This window comes from Hyperolius riggenbachi, chromosome 7 (assembly GCF_040937935.1).
Source record: "Hyperolius riggenbachi isolate aHypRig1 chromosome 7, aHypRig1.pri, whole genome shotgun sequence".
NCBI classification, from domain to species: domain Eukaryota; kingdom Metazoa; phylum Chordata; class Amphibia; order Anura; family Hyperoliidae; genus Hyperolius; species Hyperolius riggenbachi.
This window is the reverse complement of record NC_090652.1, coordinates 51,860,054-51,886,081: the sequence shown is the minus strand read 5'-3', so window position 1 is coordinate 51,886,081 and position 26,028 is coordinate 51,860,054. Positions and strand designations below refer to the sequence as shown.

The window sequence follows — 26,028 nt, the reverse complement described above, 5'->3', positions numbered from 1 at the left end:
CAGTGTTCGCCACTGTTCGGGTTCTGCAGAACATCACCCTGTTCGGGTGATGTTCGAGTTCGGCCGAACACCTGACGGTGCTCGGCCAAACCGTTCGGCCACATGGCCGAACTAAGAGCGCATGGCCGAACGTTCCCCGAACGTTCGGCTAGCGCTGTGATTGGCCGAACGGGTCACGTGGTTCGGACCCGAACGCGCTCTGATTGGCCGAACGGTCACGTGGTTCGGGTAAATAAATACCCGAACCACGTCATATCTCCGCCATTTGTCTGTGGGTTTAGCTTTGGGTAGGCAGGCAGGGTAGTTCGCGCTCCAGCCACGCTAGCCAGGGTCCCCCCCAGTCATTGTGTGTCGCAGCTGGGAACAGTAGTACACCGCTCGCTCAGCCACACTATATATAGCATTGTTTACTGCCACTGTGTACCTCGCTCAGCCACACTATATAGCATTCTGTGTACTGTTCTGTGTCTGCTGGGAACAGTAGTACACCGCTCGTTCAGCCACACTATATAGCATTCTGTGTACTGTTCTGTGTCTGCTGGGAACAGTAGTACACCGCTCGTTCAGCCACACTATATAGCATTCTGTGTACTGTTCTGTGTCTGCTGGGAACAGTAGTACACCGCTCGTTCAGCCACACTATATAGCATTCTGTGTACTGTTCTGTGTCTGCTGGGAATAGTGGTACACCGCTCGTTCAGCCACACTATATAGCATTCTGTGTACTGTTCTGTGTCTGCTGGGAATAGTGGTACACCGCTCGTTCAGCCACACTATATAGCATTCTGTGTACTGTTCTGTGTCTGCTGGGAACAGTAGTACACCGCTCGTTCAGCCACACTATATAGCATTCTGTGTACTGTTCTGTGTCTGCTGGGAACAGTAGTACACCGCTCGTTCAGCCACACTATATAGCATTCTGTGTACTGTTCTGTGTCTGCTGGGAATAGTGGTACACCGCTCGTTCAGCCACACTATATAGCATTCTGTGTACTGTTCTGTGTCTGCTGGGAATAGTGGTACACCGCTCGTTCAGCCACACTATATAGCATTCTGTGTACTGTTCTGTGTCTGCTGGGAACAGTAGTACACCGCTCGTTCAGCCACACTATATAGCATTCTGTGTACTGTTCTGTGTCTGCTGGGAATAGTGGTACACCGCTCGTTCAGCCACACTATATATTGTTTACTGCCACTGTGTACCTCGCTCAGCCACGCTATATATAGCATTGTGTTTTCTGACACTCTGTGTACACGGCTTAGCCTGGCTATATAGCATTGTGTGTACTGCCACTGTGCACCTCGCTCAGCCACGCTATATATAGCATTGTGTTTTCTGACACTCTGTGTACACGGCTTAGCCTGACTATATAGCATTGTGTGTACTGCCACTGTGCACCTCGCTCAACCACGCTATATATAGCATTGTGTTTACTGCCACTCTGTGTACACCGCTCAGCCAGACTATATACCATTGTTTACTGACACTCTGTGTACACCGCTCAGCCAGACTATATACCATTGTTTACTGACACTCTGTGTACACCGCTCAGCCAGACTATATACCATTGTTTACTGACACTCTGTGTACACCGCTCAGCCAGACTATATACTATTGTTTACTGCCACTCTGTGTACATGGCTCAGCCAGACTATATAGCATTGTGTGTACTGCCACTCTGTGTACACCGCTCAGCCAGACTATATAGCATTGTTCACTGCCACTCTGTGTACACGGCTCAGCCAGACTATATAGCATTGCGTACTCTGCCAGTCAGTGTGTATATTGCTGGGATCAGTAATACTCCACTCACCGTCAACCACTATATGAGCTCACCATGAGTTCCTCAGAGACCTCCGCTGTGAGCAGCACTCCCAACAACAGCAACAGCCAACGCCCCACGCAAGCTATAACATCCACCCCAGCAGCCAGTGGTCAGCAGCGGCCCTCCCCGGAGGAGAACGTTGTGTCCATCGGTCCGGCGCCAGAGCGATTAATGAGGGCTGCCATTGAGGAGATGATGGGGCCTGATGTGGAGGAGGAGGTCGGGCTCAGGCCAGCATCCCAAGTTAATGTTGAGGACGATGAGGGGTCTGTGACTGTGTCTGGGGATGTTGGGGTGGCAGAGGTGGTGGGTGGGTCCGACTCAGGAGAAGAGTTGTATGATGATGAGGATGATGATCGGGACCATCTGTATGTGCCTCAGAGTCCGACCCCGGAAAACATGTTGTATCGTGTGTTTAGGTACTAAAATCTGCGTTCCCAGTAGTGTTGGGCGAACAGTGTTCGCCACTGTTCGGGTGCTGCAGAACATCACCCCGTTCGGGGTGACTATATAGCAGACTATATAGCATTGTGTTTACTGCCACTCTGTGTACACGGCTCAGCCACACTATATAGCATTGTGTTTACTGCCACTCTTTGTCTGCTGGGAACAGTAGTACACCGCTCACCCGCCACTGTATAGCATTGTGCTCTGTGTCGCTGCTGGCAATAGTGGTACACCGCTCACCCACCACTGTATAGCATTTCTGTACTGCCACTGTACTGCTGCCAGTCAGCGTGTACTGTAAGGATAAGTGAAATGAGGAAGAAATCCGGTGAAAGAGGGAGGGGCAAGGGAAGAGGTGTTTCCCCTGACGGTTGTGCTGGGGAGCTGTACTCCACGGCGGCGGCCCCCCACAATGACATATGACGAGTTTGAGGAGATGGAAGAGGAGGGTATGGACAATGTGGACATAGACCCAGATTTTGTTTGTGAACGAGAACATCGCCGTCGTAGCAGCAGCACAGATGAGTCTGTTGAAGAACCCACTGCTGCACGAGTTCGCCTTGTGCCACAAGGTAGGCGGCGCAATTTCAGGCACCACAAGCGTGGAAGTTCAAGTGAGAGGCAAAAGAGGCGCAAACAGAAATCGCCAGCAAGGCAGGTGCTCCAAAGTCTGGGCTTTCTTTGAAGACTGCACTGAGGATGTTACCATGGCGATTTGCAAGGTGTGCAAGACCCGCCTGAGCAGGTGGAAAAGTATTAACAACCTCTCCACCACCAGCATGAGCCGCCACATGCTATCCAAACATCCCACTCTGTGGGCAAACGCGGCAGGACAGGGTACCACCAGCAACACTGCCTCCCTTGGGTTCACCAGACTCCCCACCAGACCCGCCTCAGCAGCAGCAGTAGCCCAGCCATTGCGTGGTTCAAAACATTCCAAAAAATCAGATGACGCTGACACTGTCACTTTCCGGAGTAGTGCTCTTGAGGTCTCCCAGTGTTCATCAAACACAACAACCAACAGCCCTTCGTTGTGCAGCCCTATGGTTCAGTTGTCTGTCTCGGAGATGTTTGAGCGCAAGAGGAAATTGCCAGCAAATGACCCCCGGGCCGTGGCAGTAAGAGCCAGCATAGCCAAGCTTCTGGCCTGCGAAATGCTGCCATATCGAGTGGTGGAGACAAACAGCTTCAAGGGCATGATGTCAGTGGCCATCCCACGTTACGTGGTTCCCAGCCACTACCACTTTGCGCGCTCTGCAGTGCCTGAGTTGCATGAGCACGTGGTCAGCAAAATAACCCGAAGCTTGAAGAATGCCGTTGCCTGCAAGGTTCACCTCACCACTGACACCTGGACGAGTGCGTTCGGCCAGGGTCGATACATCTCCCTTACCGCGCACTGGGTGAACCTTGTGGAGCTTGGCAGCGAATCCTCACCTGCTACGGCGCGGGTGTTGCCCACGCCGCAAACACCTGCACCGCCGTCCCTCCCACTGGATAACAACAGCACCTACCTCTCTGACTCCTTCTCCTCCAACGCATCTCAAAGCTGTACCTCATCCGGAAACGCTAACCCAGCAGCAGTAGGATCGTGGAAGCAGTGCAGCACAGCTGTTGGCATGCGTCAGCAAGCGTTGCTGAAGCTGATCTGCCTTGGGGATAAGCAGCACACAGGGGAGGAAATTTGGAGGGGAATAAAGGAACAGATGGATTTGTGGCTGGCACCGCTGGACCTGAAACCGGCCATGGTTGTGTGTGATAATGGGAGTAATCTCATTCGCGCTTTAAGGTTGGCTAAGCTGACACATGATGAAGAAGAGGAGGAGGAACAGCTGGAGTTGGAGCAGGAATTTCCTGCCACCACTGACGAGGGCCAGAGCGGTGCACGTTGGACTTCCACAATTCAGCGCGAATGGTCAGCAGAAGCAGACCAGGAAGAAGGTGACGACTATGATGCATCACAACAACTATCACAACGCTCACAAGAGGATGATGAGGATTCTGGTAGGACTCTGGCACACATGGCTCAATTCATGCTAAACTGCATTGAACGCGACCCACGCATTGTGCGCATTCGGGACAACACCAATTACTGGGTTTATATACCCTTCTGGATCCACGGTACAAACACAATGTTCCAAAACTGCTTGAAGAGTCAGACAGGTCAAAATGGAAGAATACCAGCAGGCCCTTGTGGAGACTTTAGAGAGGAGATTGACATCCTCCCCCTCCTCTAGCCAGTTGTACGCCGACAGACTGACTTCCGCAAACCCAGGACGACCAGGAGGGCAGCAAACAACACAAGCCGCAGCTAGTGCCCAAAAGGGAATGGTATCGGCAGTGTCCTTGGAGTGGGAAAATTTTCTGACACCCATGCAGCAGCAGCCCACAGAACAGCAAGCGTGCAGATCCACCTCCAACACCGATCGCCTGGAGAAGATGGTCAAGGACTACATGTCAGATGGCGTAGCTGTGTCTAACAATCCATCTGCACCCTTCAACTATTGGGTATCGAAGCTAGACACCTGGCACGAACTGGCAATGTACGCAATAGAGGTGCTGGCTTGCCCGGCAGCCAGCGTTATGTCGGAACGCTGTTTCAGTGCTGCCGGAGGCATCGTCACAGATCGGCGTATCCGCCTCTCCACAGAAAATGCAGACCGTCTGACTCAAATTAAAATGAATCAATCCTGGATTGGAAACGACTACGCAACACTCCAGGACCCCAACCAAGTAACATGACCAATGAACATCTGGGATGGTTTAGCGTTTCCGGTCCCTGTTTATTGAACCTCTCATCTGTATTACATTTATGACTGCATGGCGGCAAAAAGCATTGCTGCTATATCCGCACGCTTTTTGTCCTCATGCAAGGCCTGGGTTGTTGTGTCTCAAAAAGCATGGCCTTCTCCTCCTGCGCCTGCTCCTGTTCCATCACGTGTGCTGCTGCTGCTGGGTTAGCGTTTCCAGTCCCTGTTTATGGAACCTCTCATCTGTATTACATTTATGACTGCATGGCGGCAAAAAGCATTGCTATATCCGCACGCTTTTTGTCCTCATGCAAGGCCTGGGTTGCGTCTCAAAAAGCGTGGCCTTCTCCTCCTGTGCCTCCTCCTGTTCCATCACGTGTGCTCTGTGCTGCTGCTGCTGGGTTAGCGTTACCGGTCCCTGTTTATGGAACCTCTTCTCTTTATTACATTTATGACTGCATGGCGGCAAAAAGCATTGCTATATCCGCACGCTTCTTGTCCTCATGCAAGGCCTGGGTTGTTGTGTCTCAAAGCGTAGCCTTCTCCTCCTGCGCCTCCTCCTGTTCCATCACGTGTGCTCTGTGCTGCTGCTGCTGCTGGGTTAGCGTTACCGGTCCCTGTTTATTGAACCTCTTATCTTTATTACATTTATGACTGCATGGCGGTAAAAAGCATGCTATCCGCACGCTTCTTGTCCTCATGCAAGGCCTGGGTTGTTGTGTCTCAAAGCGTGGCCTTCTCCTCCTGCGCCTCCTCCTGTTCCATCACGTGTGCTCTGTGCTGCTGCTGCTGCTGGGTTAGCGTTACCGGTCCCTGTTTATGGAACCTCTTCTCTTTATTACATTTATGACTGCATGGCGGCAAAAAGCATTGCTGCTATATCCGCACGCTTCTTGTCCTCATGCAAGGCCTGGGTTGTTGTCTCAAAAAGCGTGGCCTTCTCCTCCTGCGCCGCCTCCTGTTCCATCACGTGTGCTGCTGCTGCTGCTGGGTTAGCGTTACCGGTCCCTGTTTATTGAACCTCTTATCTTTATTACATTTATGACTGCATGGCGGTAAAAAGCATGCTATCCGCACGCTTCTTGTCCTCATGCAAGGCCTGGGTTGTTGTGTCTCAAAAAGCGTGGCCTTCTCCTCCTGCGCCTCCTCCTGTTCCATCACGTGTGCTCTGTGCTGCTGCTGGGTTAGCGTTACCGGTCCCTGTTTATGGAACCTCTTATCTTTATTACATTTATGACTGCCTGGCGGTAAAAACCATGTTACCTGTGCAAAGAAACATGACATTTTCAGCATTTAAAAGACAATTTTTCCTTTGAAACTTTACAATCAATTTTCTCAAAAACTATAAGCTCTTTTTGCTAATTTTTTTTTCCTCTTGTACCCACTCCCAAGGTGCACATACCCTGTAAATTTGGGGTATGTAGCATGTAAGGAGGCTTTACAAAGCACAAAAGTTCGGGTCCCCATTGACTTCCATTATGTTCGGAGTTCGGGTCGAACACCCGAACATCGCGGCCATGTTCGGCCTGTTCGGCCCGAACCCGAACATCTAGATGTTCGCCCAACACTACACTCACTCTGACCACTTTTGATGGAGCAGAATTGCTCTGCAGATTCCTCCAGCATCACTACAGTACACAGCACTTGGGGAGAGGTAGAGAGGTTGGGGGCTGGGTGCTGTACACAAGAACCTGCTACACACTGAATAGGGACTGTCTACAAAACTTTGTTTACAAAACTTTATATGAATCCTTATCAGTGGCTGTGCAGATGCAGTCATTAGAACAATTGTGCAGAGAGCAGAAAGCTTTTTCTCTCTGTGCCCTAAGTTGTCAGTTTCTCAGGACAGGGTATGATAAGGCATGTAGTATTCAGGAAACATTTTACCTCAGGCAAACCTAAAGTTAACTCTTCTGTCTTTAAGTTAACTCTTCAATACTTAAAATAACTCCAGAATTCTAAAGTTAAAGACAGGCTGTTAATTAACTGCGTGTGAAAATAACTACAGAGGAGGTAACTCAACTACAGAGGAGGTAACTCAACTACAGAGGAGGTAACTTAACTACAGAGGAGGTAACTTAAATACAGAGGAGGTAGCTTAACTACATTATTTTCCTTATCATTCTCATTGTATGATTTACTGTGCCTTTGCTCTGCTCTTGGGTTTACCTCTGCTTAGTCTTGTGTCACCTCTGGCAATCGCATCTCTCGCGATTGCATTCCTACTCTGTTTCTGCTCTTGTGTGTGCACCGGCGCGGGTTGGTGACTAGATTGGTGCACACACATACATTCTGTCCCTGTGCTCATTCTCATTCGCATTCGCATCTCTTGCGATTGCGTTCTCACTTGATTTCCTCTGTTGTGTGTTCACCATCGCAGGTTGGCGACAAGCTTGGTGGACATACATACATCCTTTTTCTGTGCTTATTCAGTCTTGTGTCGCTATTAGCAATCGCTATCTCTTGCGATTGCTTTCCCACCTGATCTTCACGGTTGTGTGTTCATCATCGGCGACTAGATTGGTTAACACACATTCACCCTGTCGCTGTGCTCTCTCTCTCGGTTGCAATTCGGACAATTCTCATCTGGCATCTGTGGCAGTACAGAGGCTTGCTCCTCTGCACTCCACAGCTCCACCTGCCTGTGGGAATTTCCCTCTACTGGTGCTTTGCACCATAGCTGGGTTCTCTCCTTTCATACGCTTGTGGAGGATTTCCGCCGTGTCAGCGCACGCCTTGTGCGCTGATCACGGAGATAATTCCACAATCGTTACAGTATGACCAGCCAAACCGAAATTCCCAGTGTAGAGGGAATTTCCGATTTGTACGTTTTTGTCGAGTATGGGTCCTTTGTCTTTAAGAGCTTTAAAAGGCTAGATTCAGTGACCAAGGAGAATTTCCTCTCTGAATGTTTGAGATTTTGTTTGAATCCTACCTTTCACATTACTGATCCGTCCACGTCAGCTCTCCAATTAGCCTATGTGCTGTTGCAAGGAGATCTGTTCTCCTGGGCTTATAATATTTTGAAAGACAATTCTTGGAATGATAATCTGTATCAGTTTCTTACATTAATTTTCTCTCACTGGTTTAAGCTGCCTTGCTTACCACCTGCTCTGATCGAGTCTGTAGCTGTTAATAAGTCAGCTGTTCTATCCTTTCCATGCAAAACTATTCAGTATGACAATCAGTTCAATGTTTCTGTTGCCACTTCAGGTTCTAAGCAGATGCAAGAGGATTGCTTTGATCCCTCTCTGGCGTTTAAACAGCAGCCATTCAAAGTTGCAAAAAAGAAAAAATCTAAAAGACACAAGCATCTGAATAAAATAGGATAGTGAGCTAAGGGATGCTCCCTTAGCTCACTATCCTATTTGGCTTGGCACTGCTATAGGCCTGAGGAAGCGGGCTTAGACCCGCGAAACGCGTCGCCACCTGTGCTACCAATAAAATCTTTTGTTTATGCAAAGATTTGTCATCATTGAGGTAAGCGACCTCAAACCTTTTTCCAGTTTTAAACTGCTTTTAAATGCTTTTATCTACAATCTGGGCGCCTCTTTCAACCATATAGTAGATCTTTAAGATCTTCCATCTATGATCCTGCTATGGAGAAAATTCCTAAACTATGCAGCGTCAAAAGTAAAATTAATATGTCTAATAAAGTTTCTCCTGTTGTTGTCGCTATTTCTTCAGCAAATAAGTCTTTGTCTCACCCTGTTCACACCTGTAAGGGCCCGTTGCCTGGTGACAGTTGCTCCAGTGTTTCTGTCCTGAACGCCTTACAGTCTGCTCCGCAGATCGCAGAGGTTTGCGCTATGGAAGCGTCAGTTTCACAACCTAAAGCGATCTCGGATTCGCAAGTTTTGCGTTCTGACTCCCCGGATTCGACATTGTTAGCCGAATCTAAGAGTGAGACAGCGCTTTGGTTTTGCAAATCTGACACTGAAGCATCTTTGTTGTGTCCAGAGAAGGTTTCTCTGAGCCTGCCCTGTACCATGAATAACAATATGATGTACAATCGCACTGACATTTGTGAGTCCCTTTCTTGCTCTGAAGAAAGTATTGACTCTCCACCCTGTACTCTGGATGAGTCAGTTTTGCCTTGTATAAAATCTGCCTGCAGTGAAACGAAACTCAGAAAGTCAGAGTTAGTTTCACTAGATATTCCTGTGCTTCCATGTCCTGATGATGAAATTCAGTCTCAGCTTATGGTGGAACCATTCCTGGGACATCTGCCCTGTCTGCAGGAGGTATTTAATGTTCAGCCCTGTAACATGGATACTTCAGAATCCTTCTTAGAAAACTTGGAAAATGACACCTCTGAGGTATTATTTGATGTTTTGAAGGTTTCCAAGTCCCTCCTGGGGGATGCAGAACTTCTAGGAGGTGCCTCCTGCCCCCCAGATCCGTCTGAGGTTTTGCCCACTTCAGTAGGCATTGCTGTTGTGCTGACTACCTTTCCAGCTCTGGTGGAGCTTCACTCATGTGTAGTCAATGATGATATTACAGTCACAGAAATTTCTGAATTTAAGTCCGAGTCTTCTTTTGAAAGACCAGTACCTGTAACCTCTACTCGTGATGATTTTTTGCCCGGTCCTGGTTTTGGTCTTATCGTATCGGACTCTGTGGTTGGCAGTTCCCCGACATGTCCTGAGGTTTCTCCTGTGCTGGTGTACCCCGATGTGCTCTGTGACCCAGAAAGCCCAAGTGTGCCTCGGTTACCAGTATGCTCAGATGCTTCCTCGGTGGAGACATGCTCTGATATTGCCTGCCTGCTTGCATGCCCAGAAGTGGTCCCTGAAAGTCCTGATCTTGATGGGTGTCCTGGTCATTCTGAATCTGGAATAATCATAGGTTCCATAGGGGTTCTTGGTAGTTCTCCATGTGAGCCTGGTGAGCGTTCTGGCCTCTTGGGATCTCTGCGGAGCTTCAAAGGGTTCTGGGAGATTCCGGGAGAAATTTTGCTTGGTACCCTGGATAGGATCAACAGTGGCTTTTGTGTTGAAAGGGACACTTCGAACAGGTATTGTGGCAGGTTTGGTATTTTCGGACGCTCCCTGGAAGGTGCTGGGTATTGTCTGGAGGGTGTCGATGGCTTCTTCTCTGGTGTTCACAGTCCTGATGGGGGTTATGCTGAGACTGGTAGTACTGATGGGCATGTTTCGGTGGCTTCTGCTTCCGATGAGGTCGGTTTCGGGTGGACTGACTCTGGAATTGGGCCTAGTCGGGCTGTCCCGACCTTCATGAGTCTTCAGTCAGAGTTTTTTGCTGGTGTCAGTTTTGAAAGATGTCTGGAATCCATCTCTAGAAGGGGGGGTACTGTAATGATCTGCTCAGCTGGCTGCACAGGCAGACAGCTGTTTGACCATTCCTTATGTCTGAGGGATGCAGGTCTCTGGAAAAGAGACCTGGCTTCATCTTGCAACTTTGAGAGTTGCTTTGCTGAGGGATTTGCATACATGCAAATTGCCCAGCTGTCTCCTTTGAGGGCTGGCAGTATAAAAGCCTTCTTCTCCCACAATCCTTTGCTGGTCATAATGGTTTGTTAACACACTCCTGGAGTGTCAGCCTTCCCTGTTGGATTGTTAAAGTTATCTTAGAGTATTCTGGGGGCTGTATTAGACACCCCTCTAGTTCAGTCAGGTTGTATTATTTGTATTGCCTGTTCTGTTTGTCTGGAGGTGCTAACCAGAGCAGTGATTGCTACTGGTAGCTCCTTCTGTTCGTCTGTTTGGATCGCACTAGCCTCTAGCAGTAGAAGCTGTGGATCCTTCTGATCTGTATTCTTGGAGTGTAAGCTGGAGCAGTGGTTGCTACTGGCTAATTCATTTTGCTGTACCTGAATCGCACTCGCTCTGGCGGAAAGAGCAGTGGATCCTGCTAACTCTGTTTCTATACTTGGATCACACTCGCTCTGGCGGAAAGAGCAGTGGATCCTGCTAAGCTCTGTTGCTGTACTTGGATCACACTCACTCTGGCGATAAGAGCAGTGGATCCTGCTAACTCTGTTTCTATACTTGGATCACACTCGCTCTGGCGGAAAGAGCAGTGGATCCTGCTAACTCTGTTGCTTTACTTGGATCGCACTCGCTCTGGCGGAAAGAGCAGTGGATCCGGCTAGCTCTGTTGCTTTACTTGGATCGCACTCGCTCTGGCGGAAAGAGCAGTGGATCCTGCTAACTCTGTTTCCCTACTTGGTTCACACTTGCTCTGGCGGAAAGAGCAGTGGATCTTTCCCATCCTGTCCCCGAACCCGGATCGCACTCGCTCTGGCGGAAAGAGCAGTGGATCTTTCCTGTCCTATACCTGAACCCGGATCGCACTCACTCTGGCGGAAGAGCGGTGGATCGTATCTCTCATATTCCTGTTGTCCGTCTGTCCGTCTGTCTTGTCTGATACGAACGCTTGCGGTAGGCTCGGTGAGGTAACCGTTAAGCAAGTGCTCGTGTTCTCTGTTTCGTGTTTGTGTGTCAGTGGTTAGTTAGGGTGGCGTGCTTGTCTCTGTTGCGCTTAACGTGCGGAGACCGCGTTGTTAACGCATTCGCTGTTGCAAATGAGTGCGGTGTTCGCGTTTAGTTAGCGTTTGTTATTTTCCTTATCATTCTCATTGTATGATTTACTGTGCCTTTGCTCTGCTCCTGGGTTTACCTCTGCTTAGTCTTGTGTCACCTCTGGCAATCGCCTCTCTCGCGATTGCGTTCCTACTCTGTTTCTGCTGTTGTGTGTGCACTGTCGCCGGTTGGCGACTAGATTGGTGCACACACATACATTCTGTCCCTGTGCTCATTCCCATTCGCATTCGCATCTCTTGCGATTGCATTCTCACTTGATTTCCTCTGTTGTGTGTTCACCGTCGCAGGTTGGCAACAAGATTGGTGGACATACATACATCCCTTTTCTGTGCTTATGCAGTCTTGTGTCGCTGTTGGCAATCGCCATCTCTTGCGATTGCTTTCCCACCTGATCTTCACGGCTGTGTGTTTATCGTCGCGGGTTGGCGACTAGATTGGTGAACACACATTCACCCTGTCGCTGTGCTCTCTCTCTTTAAAGGCTATCTTGCCCTGCTCGGTTGCAATTCAGACAATTCCCTTCTGGCATCTGTGGCAGTACAGAGGCTTGCTCCTCTGCACTCCACAGCTCCACCTGCCTGTGGGAATTTCCCTCTACTGGTGCTTTGCACCAAAGCTGGGTTCTCTCCTTTCATACGCTTGTGGAGGATTTCCGCCGTGATCAGCGTACGCCTTGTGCACTGATCACGAAGATAATTCCACAATCGTTACAATTAGTTTAGTTGTTTTTGTACCTGTTTTAGTATATCAATGTATTTTATATTGTGTGCTGCTCAAAACTGTACCCCCCACTCTAGATGTGGCCTCACAAGAGATTTATACAGAGGGAGTAGTATACTAGCATTTACTTTATTTTCTATTTTATGCATTCTAGAATTATACAGTATTTGGTTTAGCCGCTGCTAGTTGCCATTGAAAATGGTTGCAACTTGCAACTTGTTATCAACCAGTATTTCCAAGTCCTACTACAAATCTGATGTTCCCAGCGGTATGCCATTTATTTTAAATAATGATCTACCATTAGCACCTTCAAGTCCGTTACCTTACATTTATCTACATACAATGTCATCTGCCATCTGTCTGCCATACATGGTAGCCAAACTGTCAAGTTCCTGTTGTAACATGTCACTAAACACGCCTTTAACACTACCACCCAAATTCTTATTTATGCGTAATTTTAATATTATCCATTCTGCATGTCTTTATTTTGGATAAGCCACTTTATTTCCAAGCCTATGATCTTCCTGCAGCCAATCACAGTTATTATTATTATTATTTTATAAAGCATCAACATATTCCGTGGTGGGTACAACGTAAGAAACAAACATGGAGTACAAAATAATACAGACAATGGTATAGATCAGACCAATACACGAAATACAGAGTTGGTAGAAAATACAGAGTTGGTAGAAAAGACAGAACTGGTAATTAAAATGACACAATTAATATGAATAAATGTGTAACAAATTCCAAGACACAAATGGGTGAGAGAGCCCTGCCCTTACAAGCTTACAGTCTAAAGGAAAGGGGGGAGGGGAACAAGAGGTGGGGTAGAACACAATATTCACATCTAGAGGCAGTGTGTTTTGGGGTATTTAGTATGGAGTACAACTTATCCAGAGGTCAAAAGGGAAACTGGCTTAAGGTTGAGCATATGCTTGGCAAAAAATGTGAGTTTTAAAGATATCAAAGGTTGGAGAGTGATGGATGTGATGTGGCAGGGGAATTACAGAAAAGGGGTGAAGCACGTGCAAAATATTGTAAATGTGAAAGCGTGGAGGTGATTAGAGAGGAAGACAAAAGAAGGTCATTTGCAAATCTAAGATTGCAGTTGAGTTGGTACCTGGAAATTAGTAAAAGATGTACTAAGGAGTGAGATTGTGGAGAGCTTTGTAAGTTCGATTTAAGAGGTTGAACTGGATCCTCTGGTTAATTGGTAGCCAATGAAGAGCTTGACAGAGAGGAGAAGCAGAGGAAGAGCGAGAAGAAAGGTAAATGAGATAAGCATCCAAGTTCAGTACCGATTGGAGCGTTGCCAGTCTGTTAGTTAGTAGTCCTCAAAGTAGTATGTTACAATAGTCCAGTCGAGATATTATAAGAGCTTTGTAATGGATTGCGTAGACACCGCCGCGCGGTCTGGCAGCGGGGCGGCTGTCTCCGCGTTCAGACCGGTGGTTTCCGCACAGCAGCATGCGTCTGGTTTGTCTGAGCCTTCTAGTGCACACAGATGGAGAGCTACGCGCGCGTGCGCTGGGAGGCAGGACCTTTATGCCAATAGGAGAGGGATCAGCTGATCAGGACGATCAGCTGATCTTAGCAGTGGGTGATTGGCTGAGTGGTGCTGGGCGGCGCTGAGGAGTGCTGCACTATATATACATCTTGCCTGTCAGTTGCTGGTTGTCTGCCGTTGCGAATACTTACGTGTGAGCACCAGTGTTGCCAACCTTTCACGTTATTTTTTACTGACAGATACCTAAAAATTTACTGACAAAAAATTCTTTTTACTGACAAAACCCCCTGCTACGCGTGGCGTGCCGAAAAAATGGGCGTGGCCACACAACAGAATGTGGGCGTGGTCATGGGTGGGGCCAAATATACATGATTTTAATATTGCTGTGAAAGGTCTGCCAGGGAAGTTTGAGCTCTGCCATAGTGTTTCCCCCGCTTCCCCAAAATTCATGCAAACTTACAGCATTTCACCAAAAATCCACGTAATCTGGCAGAGGTTCTTCCAAAATACAGATAATATGGCAGTGGTTCCCAAAAAATAGATGTAATCTGGCAGCAGTGATTTCTCCCAACATACACATAATCTGGCAGCAGTTCCCCAAAATACATTTAATCTGACAGCAGTGGTTCCCCAAAAATAGGTAGCCCCAGGTTTATAGGTGTCCCCAGAATAGGTGGCAAGGGGTATAGATGTCCCCAGAACAGGTAGCCAGGGGGAGAGATGTCCCCAGAACAGGTAGCCAGGGGTATATGTGCCCAGAATATGTAGGCAGGGGTACAGGGCCGGTTCTAGACTGGCACATATGAGGGGGAAGTCAAATGGGTAGGGGGCAACATGTTCGAGGAAATTTGCGGCGACTAAAGTGGGCATGGCAAGTAAATGCACATAATGAGAGACAGCGTTTCACCAGTAAAAGCACATAAGAGACAGCTTTTCACCAGTAAATGCACGTAATGAGAGACAGCTTTTCACCAGTAAATGAACATAAGAGACAGCTTTTCACCTGTAAATGGACATAATAAGAGACAGCTTTTCACCAGTAAATGCACATAATAAGAGACAGCTTTGCACCAGTAAATGCACATAATAAGAGACAGCATTTCACCAGTAAATGCACATAATAGGAGACAGCTTTTCACCAGTAAATGCACATAATAAGAGACAGCTTTTCACCAGTAAATGCACATAAGAGACAGCTTTTCACCAGTGAATGCACATAAGAGACAGCTTTTCACCAGTAAATGCACATAATAGGAGACAGCTTTTCACCAGTAAATGCACATAAGAGACAGCTTTTCACAAGTGAATGCACATAAGAGACAGCTTTTCACCAGTAAATGCACATAATGGCAAACAGCCAGTGTCTTCAGTATATGTAGCCAGCAGATATATGTGCCCAGTATATGTAGCCAGAGGTATATGTCCCCAGTATATGTAGGCAGGGGTATATGTGCCCAGTATATGTAGGCAGGGTTATATGTGCCCAGTATATGTAGGCAGGGTTATATGTGCCCAGTATATGTAGGCAGGGTTATATGTGCCCAGTATATGTAGCCAGGGTTATATGTGCCCAGTATATGTAGCCAGGGTTATATGTGCCCAGTAGATGTAGCCAGGGTTATATGTGCCCAGTAGATGTAGCCAGGGTTATATGTGCCCAGTAGATGTAGCCAGGGTTATATGTGCCCAGTAGATGTAGCGGGGTTATATGTGCCCAGTAGATGTAGCCAGGGTTATATGTGCCCAGTAGATGTAGCCAGGGTTATATGTGCCCAGTAGATGTAGCCAGAGGTATATGTGCCCATGGGTAGCCAGGGTTATATGTCCCTAGTATGTGTAGCCAGGGTTATATGTGCCCAGTAGATGTAGCCACAGGTATATGTGCCCAGTAGATGTAGCCAGGGTTATATGTGCCCAGTAGATGTAGCCAGGGTTATATGTGCCCAGTAGATGTAGCCAGAAGTATATGTGCCCAGTAGATGTAGCCAGGGTTATATGTGCCCAGTATATGTAGCCAGGGGTATATGTGCCCATGGGTAGCCAGGGTTATATGTCCCCAGTAGATGTAGCCAGGGTTATATGTGCCCAGTAGATGTAGCCAGGGTTATATGTGCCCAGTAGATGTAGCCAGGGTTATATGTGCCCAGTAGATGTAGCCAGGGTTATATGTGCCCAGTAGATGTAGCCAGGGTTATATGTGCCCAGTAGATGTAGCCAGGGTTATATGTGCCCAGTAGATGTAGCCAGGGTTATATGTGCCCAGTAGAAGTAGCCAGAAGTATATGTGCCCAGTAGATGTAGCCAGAGGTATATGTGCCCAGTAGATGTAGCCAGAGGTATATGTGCCCAGTAGATGTAGCCAGAGGTATATGTGCCCAGTAGATGTTGCCAGGGTTATATGTGCCCAGTAGATGTAGCCAGATGTATATGTGCCCAGTAGATGTAGCCAGAGGTATATGTGCCCAGTAGATGTAGCCAGAGGTATATGTGCCCAGTAGATGTAGCCAGGGTTATATGTGCCCAGTAGATGTAGTCAGGGTTATATGTGCCCAGTAGATGTAGCCAGATGTATATGTGCCCAGTAGATGTAGCCAGATGTATATGTGCCCAGTAGATGTAGCCAGGGTTATATGTGCCCAGTAGATGTAGCCAGATGTATATGTGCCCAGTAGATGTAGCCAGATGTATATGTGCCCAGTAGATGTAGCCAGATGTATATGTGCACAGTAGATGTAGCCAGATTTATATGTGCCCAGTAGATGTAGCCAGATGTATATGTGCTCAGTAGATGTAGCCAGAGGTATATGTGCCCAGTAGATGTAGCCAGGGTTATATGTGCCCAGTAGATGTAGCCAGAGGTATATGTGCCCAGTAGATGTAGCCAGAGGTATATGTGCCCAGTATATGTAGCCAGGGGTATATGTGCCCAGTATATGTAGCCAGGGGTATATGTGCCCATGGGTAGCCAGGGTTATATGTCCCCAGTAGATGTAGCCAGGGTTATATGTGCCCAGTAGATGTAGCCAGGGTTATATGTGCCCAGTATATGTAGCCAGGGTTATATGTGCCCAGTAGATGTAGCCAGGGTTATATGTGCCCAGTAGATGTAGCCAGAGGTATATGTGTCCAGTAGATGTAGCCAGATGTATATGTGCCCAGTAGATGTAGCCAGAGGTATATGTGCCCGGTAGATGTAGCCAGAGGTATATGTGCCCAGTAGATGTAGCCAGAGGTATATGTGCCCAGTAGATGTAGCCAGGGTTATATGTGCCCAGTAGATGTAGTCAGGGTTATATGTGCCCAGTAGATGTAGCCAGATGTATATGTGCCCAGTAGATGTAGCCAGGGTTATATGTGCCCAGTAGATGTAGCCAGGGTTATATGTGCCCAGTAGATGTAGCCAGATGTATATGTGCCCAGTAGATGTAGCCAGATTTATATGTGCCCAGTAGATGTAGCCAGATGTATATGTGCCCAGTAGATGTAGCCAGAGGTATATGTGCCCAGTAGATGTAGCCAGGGTTATATGTGCCCAGTAGATGTAGCCAGAGGTATATGTGCCCAGTAGATGTAGCCAGAGGTATATGTGCCCAGTAGATGTAGCCAGAGGTATATGTGCCCAGTAGATGTAGCCAGAGGTATATGTGCCCAGTAGATGTAGCCAGATGTATATGTGCCCAGTAGATGTAGCCAGATGTATATGAGCCCAGTAGATGTAGCCAGAGGTATATGTGCCCAGTAGATGTAGCCAGGGTTATATGTGCCCAGTAGATGTAGCCAGATTTATATGTGCCCAGTAGATGTAGCCAGATGTATATGTGCCCAGTAGATGTAGCCAGGGTTATATGTGCCCAGTAGATGTAGCCAGGGTTATATGTGCCCAGTAGATGTAGCCAGAGGTATATGTGCCCAGTAGATGTAGCCAGAGGTATATGTGCCCAGTAGATGTAGCCAGATGTATATGTGCCCAGTAGATGTAGCCAGATGTATATGTGCCCAGTAGATGTAGCCAGAGGTATATGTGCCCAGTAGATGTAGCCAGGGTTATATGTGCCCAGTAGATGTAGCCAGAGGTATATGTGCCCAGTAGATGTAGCCAGAGGTATATGTGCCCAGTAGATGTAGCCAGAGGTATATGTGCCCAGGAGATGTAGCCAGGGTTATATGTGCCCAGGAGATGTAGCCAGGGTTATATGTGCCCAGTAGATGTAGCCAGGGTTATATGTGCCCAGTAGATGTAGCCAGGGTTATATGTGCCCAGTAGATGTAGCCAGATGTACATGTGCCCATGGGTAGCAAGGTGACCCCCCAAAGCAGGAGGGGAGCAGCTCGCTCTCCCCTCCTGAACTAAGTGACTGAGTGGCTGGCAGTGGCAGGCGGCAGCGAGTGGAACTTACCTGCGTCTCGTCGCCGGCGTGGGATGATTTGCCGCTACTCTGGTCTGGTCCAGACCAGAGCAGCAGAACTTCTGGCGCAGGAGCGAGACGGAAGGTAAGTCTCGCCCGCTGCCAAACGCCGCTGCCAGCCACTCGTCGTCACTTAGATCAGGAGGGGGACAGTCAGCGAGGGAGGGAGAGCACTAAGGTGAGAGAAGGGGGGGGGGAGATTGCCCCTCTTCTCCACCACTGCCCACAGCTCTCCCTCCACTGCGCTGCTGTCCTCCTGCAACAGAGCAGGCGGCCAGTCGGCCACCCTTTTACGGACGCTGCTGAATTCCTTACGGAATTCACGGGCAGCTTAATTTGTAGCAAAAATTACGGGCTGCCCGTAAATTTATGGGCGGTTGGCAACACTGGTGAGCATTCAGACCAGTCAGATCCCACAGTGTGTTAGAACCAGGAGGACCTGGGAATTCACACTTAGCCAGATTACGCTTGTGTTATACTTTAGACCAGTTCCATGGTGTTGTGACCAAGGACCTCACACCCAAGCTTAGGGATACTGTGTCATTGCTGTGTTAAACTTTAGACCAGTTCCAGGGTGTTGTGACCAAGGACCTCACACCCAAGCTTAGGGATACTGTGTCATTGCTGTGTTATACTTTAGACCAGTTCCAGGGTGTTGTGACCAAGGACCTCACACCCAAGCTTAGGGATACTGTGTCATTGCTGTGTTATACTTTAGACCAGTTCCAGGGTGTTGTGACCAAGGACCTCACACCCAAGCTTAGGGATACTGTGTCATTGCTGTGTTATACTTTAGACCAGTTCCAGGGTGTTGTGACCAAGGACCTCACACCCAAGCTTAGGGATACTGTGTCATTGCTGTGTTATACTTTAGACCAGTTCCAGGGTGTTGTGACCAAGGACCTCACACCCAAGCTTAGGAATCCTGTGTCATTACTGTGTTATACTCTAGACTAGTTCCCGGGTGTTGAGACCAAGGACCTCCCACCCCAGGCTAGGACTCTGTTCTATATATGTTATGACTTGCTCTGTCGACCTCTCTCTTGCTTACTGATTCGGTACCTCTGCATATCTGCCTACCTGTTGCCAAACCCTGCCTGTACCCGGTTACCAAATCAGCCTTCTGTCTCTGTACCTTATCTGCTCGTGTGTTGCCGACCTGGCCTGCCCGACCCTCCAGGCTGTCACTCATCCCTTGAGTGCTCAGTCTGTCTGTACTAGCTGTGACATTACTGCACCAAGTGTCAGTCAGCTGTTAGGACTCCTGCTCCTCAGAGAGTCCGGCCTGCTCACAGCCAGTGGCCTCTGTTCCTTGGAGGCCCTTGGCTGCAGTACAGTCAACATCTGATCACCTAGTATTACGGGTGGTCAGGTTCTCTCTATTTCCTCTCTCAAGGGAATAGTTCCTGCACAGCCGAGGACCACCTGCCCCTCAGGTGGTTCCTGGTCGAGCTGTCTGTGTCTCCCGCCTCACGGGAGATATCCTACAGTTACACCAAACATTTACACTTATTAGATGTCCAGAGGTTAGTCATACTTTTATTATTGGTGATTCTGCAGATCATCCATAATCGAGTATGCATCTGTATTGTTGATGATTCTGCAGATCATCAATAATCAGATTCTCTCTGTGTGCTGACACCAATCGTTACAAGCTTCAATTAACATTTTAGTTGTGTCCTGAGTGAGAAAAGGTCGGATGTGAGACATGTTTTTGAGTTGGAGATGACAGGAGCTGGTTAGGGAGTGAATGTAAGGAATAAAAGAGAAAGAGTAGTCAAATATTAACCCTAGGCACCGTGCTTTGGGAACTAAAGTTATAGGTTGTTATTAACTTTTTTTTGTTATATCAGGCAGAGCAGTGGACAGAGACCATGGAAAAATGATTAGTTCTGTTTTACTCTATAAAGTTTTAAGAAGTGTTAGGTCATAGGAGAGGACATTGTAGTCAAGCAGTCAGAAACAGATTTGGATCATCCCCCAGGCAACCTAGGCAGGTGTCTGGGGCCTAGTAGGTGTCAAGGGGCCCACCAGCCACATTCTCTGACCTCTCTGCACTCCAGTTTACAAAAAAAACACAAGGTGGCCCCAAATCTGCTACATTGCCTAGGGCCCCATTACATTTCAATCCATCTCTGGTCAGAAACACATGTGGGGAGGGAGTTAAGGTCTGGGGCCGAGAGGTACAGTTGTGTATGGTCCACATATAAGTGGTATCCAAACCTAAATCAGTTGATTAAGTTGCCAAAGCAGTGCATGCAGATAGAAAAGAGGAAGGGGCCAAGAACGGAGCCTTGAAGTACCCCCACAGATAAAGGATGGGGAGATGAGATGAGATCTAATCTGAGTAAGAGACTGTGAAGGACCTCCCAAGAGATAGGATGATATCCAGGATGGAGCGAGGCCCTTTATACCTAAAGATAAAAGTATCTGTAGAAGTAAGGCATGGTCAACAGTATCAAATGCTGATGACAGATTGAGAAGGAAGAGTATGGAATAATGGCCTTTGGATTTAGCAATAAGAAGATTATTGGCCACATTAGAAATAGATGTTTCTGTGGAGTGGTTAGAGTGAAAGCCAGACTTGGTCTCTTGTCGAAACAGGACTCTCCTCTCTTTTCTTTCAACCATTCCTAGTCTCCTGACTCCTATTTTTGACAATCTGGGATTTTTCCCTGCAGTAAGAACTGGGTCCTTTTTGGGCCTTAATAGAGGGGAATGACCCACTGTGGGAAGTATACTGGTTAATGAGAACCTTCCCCCAATTGAGGACCTGATGTCTGATAATAAGAGCAGCCCGGATTTATTAGATTGGCTACAATACCAACAGTTAAGTAGCTATATTAAGTCGCTCTCACCTTTGTCCCACAAAAAAGGAGTTGCACAACATTTGAGAGCTTATGCGTCAGTAATAATTGTCCAGAACATGTTTCATCAAAAATCTATAACATTTTGTTGGAAGCTTCTCCCAGTCAGTTTAATCATATTTGTCTGAAGTGGGAAGCAGAAATAGAGAAAGAGTTCTCATCCAGTGATTGGAGAAAGGTTCTGGTCCTGACGCATGGTCTCTCAAGGTCAAGTAAAGTGCAGGAAAGGAACTATAGACTTCTAACTCGATGGTTCCGTACCCCAGTACAGGTCTCGAGATGGCGGGAGGGAACATCGGATATCTGTTGGAGATGTGGGAAAGAACCGGGGGACTATATACATATGTGGTGGGGTTGTGCCAGTATTTTCCACTTATGGAGGCTTACATTTGACTGGTATAAAGAAATGAATTCATGTCAATTAGCCTGCATCCTGGAAATTGCACTTCGTTTCATGATTCCTGGGTCAATAAAGTCTGCAAAGGGGTCAATTTTGGGGCACTTACTGTCCTCTGTTAAATTTTTGATAGCTAAAAACTGGAAAGTAGATGCTAAACTGGGGACAGTAGATCTTGTTGAGGCCATCAACAATACAATGAGGATGGAAGAACTTGTCCTATCAGCACAGAATCAGATGGCAAAATTCCAAAGCCAATGGGCAACCTGGTTGGACTTCAGAGATAGGCTTGGGGTTGAGATCTCCCTAGGTGACTAGCTGCAGTAAGGGGTGAGCCAGATGTAACTGGGAGGGGCATTAAGCTCTGAACTGAGAAGATTGTGCTGTTGTGGTGTTGAGTATTTCCTTTACTTTTCCTCGCCCACCCCCCCCCCCCAATCTTTTTTTTTAAGTTATTTATTTATTTAATTAATTCTATTTTTGGTTTTTGGTTTTGTGTGTTTTTTTCTTTTTCTTTCTGTTTTTTTCCCTTTTTTTTGGGGGGGGGGGGGAATTTTAATTCCATTTTTTTTTATAAAACAAGGGTCTGTGGCATTCTGCAGCATTATATATACTGCTTTCTTGGAGTTGGGAGGATATGTGGGTTTAGTGTGAAGGGGTTTGCATAGAAGAATGTACAGGGTGAGAGAGATTCAGAGAAGCCCTTGTAAAGCTTGGTGGTGTATTCCCCTCAGTCAGCATGCAACGCATGAGCTGACGTGGAGGAGGTACACACACTAGCACAAGGAAACAGGCTATCCCTAGTGTAGTGGAGGGGAGGACTGACTCTAATAGGAGATTGTGGCGCACAGAGCCGGTGCAGATCCGACAGCCACAAACAATCCCTTCGCGATAACGTCTCAGCGCAAGGTAGCGCTGAGCGCATAAACCAGAACTGAGGAGATCAGGATAGGTAGACAGAATGAACGCTTGCTAGCTAGCCACTACTTAGTGACAGCAAGCGTCCACAACAAGACAGACTGGAATGAGGCAGCCAATGCGTTGCAGCGATGGCGTGCCTCACAAAGACAGGACAGGATAGTCAGGAAATAGCAGGATCAAGATAGATGAACGTAACACAGACAAATATACAATAAGTATGTTTTCCTAGCGTATTACAATTACAGCTATCAATGAAACTATTTGTAACGTCTGACTAACATATGTATATATCGGCAATGAACCGATATATGACATAAGCAGGAACGCTGACTAAGACTGGAGCAGTACAGGGAACAGGACTCAGAAGGATTCGCTATCTCTTCGCAGAGATGAACGCAATCCACAAACAGTAACAGAACAGGATTCAGAAGGATTCGTTATCTCTTTGCAGAGATGAACGCAATCCACAAACGGTAACAGGACAGGATTCAGAAGGATTCGTTATCTCCTTGCAGAGAGAGATTTCGGGTTCACATAGCAGATGCTCTGAGCTATTCACGAAACTAGAGCGAGGTGTAGAAACAGGAAGATCAAGACACAATGTTTGCGCATCTGAATCACCATTCATTTGTAAAATTGGGAAATTCAGATGCTGGGGTTCTGAGGTTTCTAGACAGGATTGCTGGGACTCGGAAACTGATGTAGTGCATCTATTGGCATCTGCTGGATCAGACGGGAGTTGAACTTTATTAACACAGGTAATTTCTGCAGAAGTGTTTGCAGAGGCAGGCAAGATTTTTCTGGTGTCTGTTTCACTGAACAAAGACTCATGAGTACTGGCTAGACTGGACTCGGAAGTCAGCAGGACCTCTGGATTCTCTGCTGAGAAATTTGTGCAGGGCAAGGTTAAGAAAGTATCAGTGGCTTCTGTTTTACTGGGAAGTAACACTGAGTTATCCATGGTACAGGGTGGAATTGCAGGAACTTCAATTTCACACAAAAAGAGCTCCGAATCACCTGCTGAATCAGCGAAAGGTGCTGAAGCAGGCGGGTCAGAACGCCATATTTGCGAATTCGGAGTCACATAAAAATCATCCAAAATCAGTTCCCACACATCAATCAATGGAGCCACAAAGTCATACCCACACACACCAGTTTTTATTAGGTTATAGGCAGACTTAATGCATGCATTCAATACTAATTCACTTTTTGCACTGTAAAATTGACAAAATGAACTTGAATCATTCTTCCATTCATTGACCAGAGCTTCCATCTCTCCTTTCTCAAATGGAGGATTCCAAGCATACTTAACAGGCAGATCATAGTTTGCAGATATGATTGTGTCAGGGACATATATTGGGTTAATTAGCAGGTGATTGGCAGATTCCTTATTCTTAAGAATCTCCAATACCTGTAGCAAGTGTTGAACTGTAGTGTATGCAAACTTTCCTTGCTTCACAAATAAGTTGATTTGTTCAATACTCTGTAATATCTCCTCATAATCATACTCAGATAATTCTTTTAAACAAAAATCTTTATTTTCCCTAGCCAGGGATGAAAGTTCATTAGTAGTTTCATAAGTCCATTTAACTCCCCTGAAAGACAATTGCATTTCATTATCTGTTAATGGCAGAATCTCATTATAGGTCTCAGTCGCTAAGGGTAACGACTCTGCAGATCGGACACATTTCTTAGAACGTTTGCGTTTTGTCTTAGACCCTGCTGCCTTTGGTGATTTATTCAAAGCTGCAGGAAAATTATCAGGAACACTCTCTGCTTGCTGATCATTTTTGCAAACAATTGAAGGGGAAGCTGATTGGCCTGCTGCCAGGAGTTCATTTAGAGGAAAAGGCAATGGATATATGCGCAACCAGTTATGGATCACAAACGCTAGAAATTTCAGCGGTCTCTCTTTCAAATCGGAATGATTGAGAACATCAAATGCCCACTGAAACAATTCCCCTTTAAACAAAAGATAACTTAGCTGGAGTGCCCAGGTTGAAACAGGAGTCGCTTGGAGATCGGGATTGGCCAGGAACCTGGCACATTCAGAGAAAAACTCATTTTCTGTTTCAGAGTTAAGTTCTTCAAATTTCTTAAAGGAACAGGAACCATAATTAACAGTGTCATACTTTCTGGGAATCCCCCCCACAATGGGGATTGGTAATGGGGTTTTCATAATGTAAGGCTTGGTGGTGTATTCCCCTCAGTCAGCATGCAACGCATGAGCTGACGTGGAGGAGGTACACACACTAGCACAAGGAAACAGGCTATCCCTAGTGTAGTGGAGGGGAGGACTGACTCTAATAGGAGATTGTGGCGCACAGAGCCGGTGCAGATCCGACAGCCACAAACAATCCCTTCGCGATAACGTCTCAGCGCAAGGTAGCGCTGAGCGCATAAACCAGAACTGAGGAGATCAGGATAGGTAGACAGAATGAACGCTTGCTAGCTAGCCACTACTTAGTGACAGCAAGCGTCCACAACAAGACAGACTGGAATGAGGCAGCCAATGCGTTGCAGCGATGGCGTGCCTCACAAAGACAGGACAGGATAGTCAGGAAATAGCAGGATCAAGATAGATGAACGTAACACAGACAAATATACAATAAGTATGTTTTCCTAGTGTATTACAATTACAGCTATCAATGAAACTATTTGTAACGTCTGACTAACATATGTATATATCGGCAATGAACCGATATATGACATAAGCAGGAACGCTGACTAAGACTGGAGCAGTACAGGGAACAGGACTCAGAAGGATTCGCTATCTCTTCGCAGAGATGAACGCAATCCACAAACAGTAACAGAACAGGATTCAGAAGGATTCGTTATCTCTTTGCAGAGATGAACGCAATCCACAAACGGTAACAGGACAGGATTCAGAAGGATTCGTTATCTCCTCGCAGAGATGAACGCAATCCACAAACAGTACCAGGAACAGGATAACTAGCTCAGCACGGGGGATCACGATACGCGCAACCTACCAAAACGTGCTGGAAAGCTGACTAACTGCACACAGGATATAAACAGTTCGTGTACGTATACATCAGCGACACTGATGTATCAACGTAACACGAATACAAGGAAAATAATAAACGTGCTGGTATGCATATATATTGGCAATGAACCAATACATGATGCAAAGACCAGCAAAGTATCTTTAGAACAAGAAACACGATCGGGGCTGAAGCAACAGCAAGACAGGCATAAACTGAAGCTATGAAAACCCGAGGAAACCCTGCAGGAAGCAGATCTTTATACTGAGGTCATCCAATGGGAGCAGACATGCAGATTCCCACACAGGTGAATGATAATCAGTCACAAGCTGACAGCAGGGAAAGGCAGACAAAGCTATGCAGCTTGCATGGAAAGAGATCAGAACTGCCTGAGCTGCAGCACTACTACTTCCAGCAATACCTGCTGCAGCAGCGATCATGACAGCCCTGTAGTAAGATGTGTAGAAGTAAATCTTTCTATGGCTGTCAATTAGAATCGTGGAGCGGTGTTTTTGTTCTGTTTTGTTCTGTTTTGTGGTATCTTGCAGATTACTGTATGTAAACTATGTTGACCCTAGTGTTGGGCGAACAGTGTTCGCCACTGTTCGGGTTCTGCAGA

General features: G+C 47.0%; 1 protein-coding gene across 3 annotated transcripts in view; it reads left to right on the top strand.

Annotated features, from left to right (window-relative positions):
- LOC137524316 (coagulation factor XIII B chain-like) overlaps positions 1-26,028 on the top strand; it is a 177,797-nt gene that overhangs the window by 37,149 nt on the left and 114,620 nt on the right. The window lies entirely within an intron of this gene.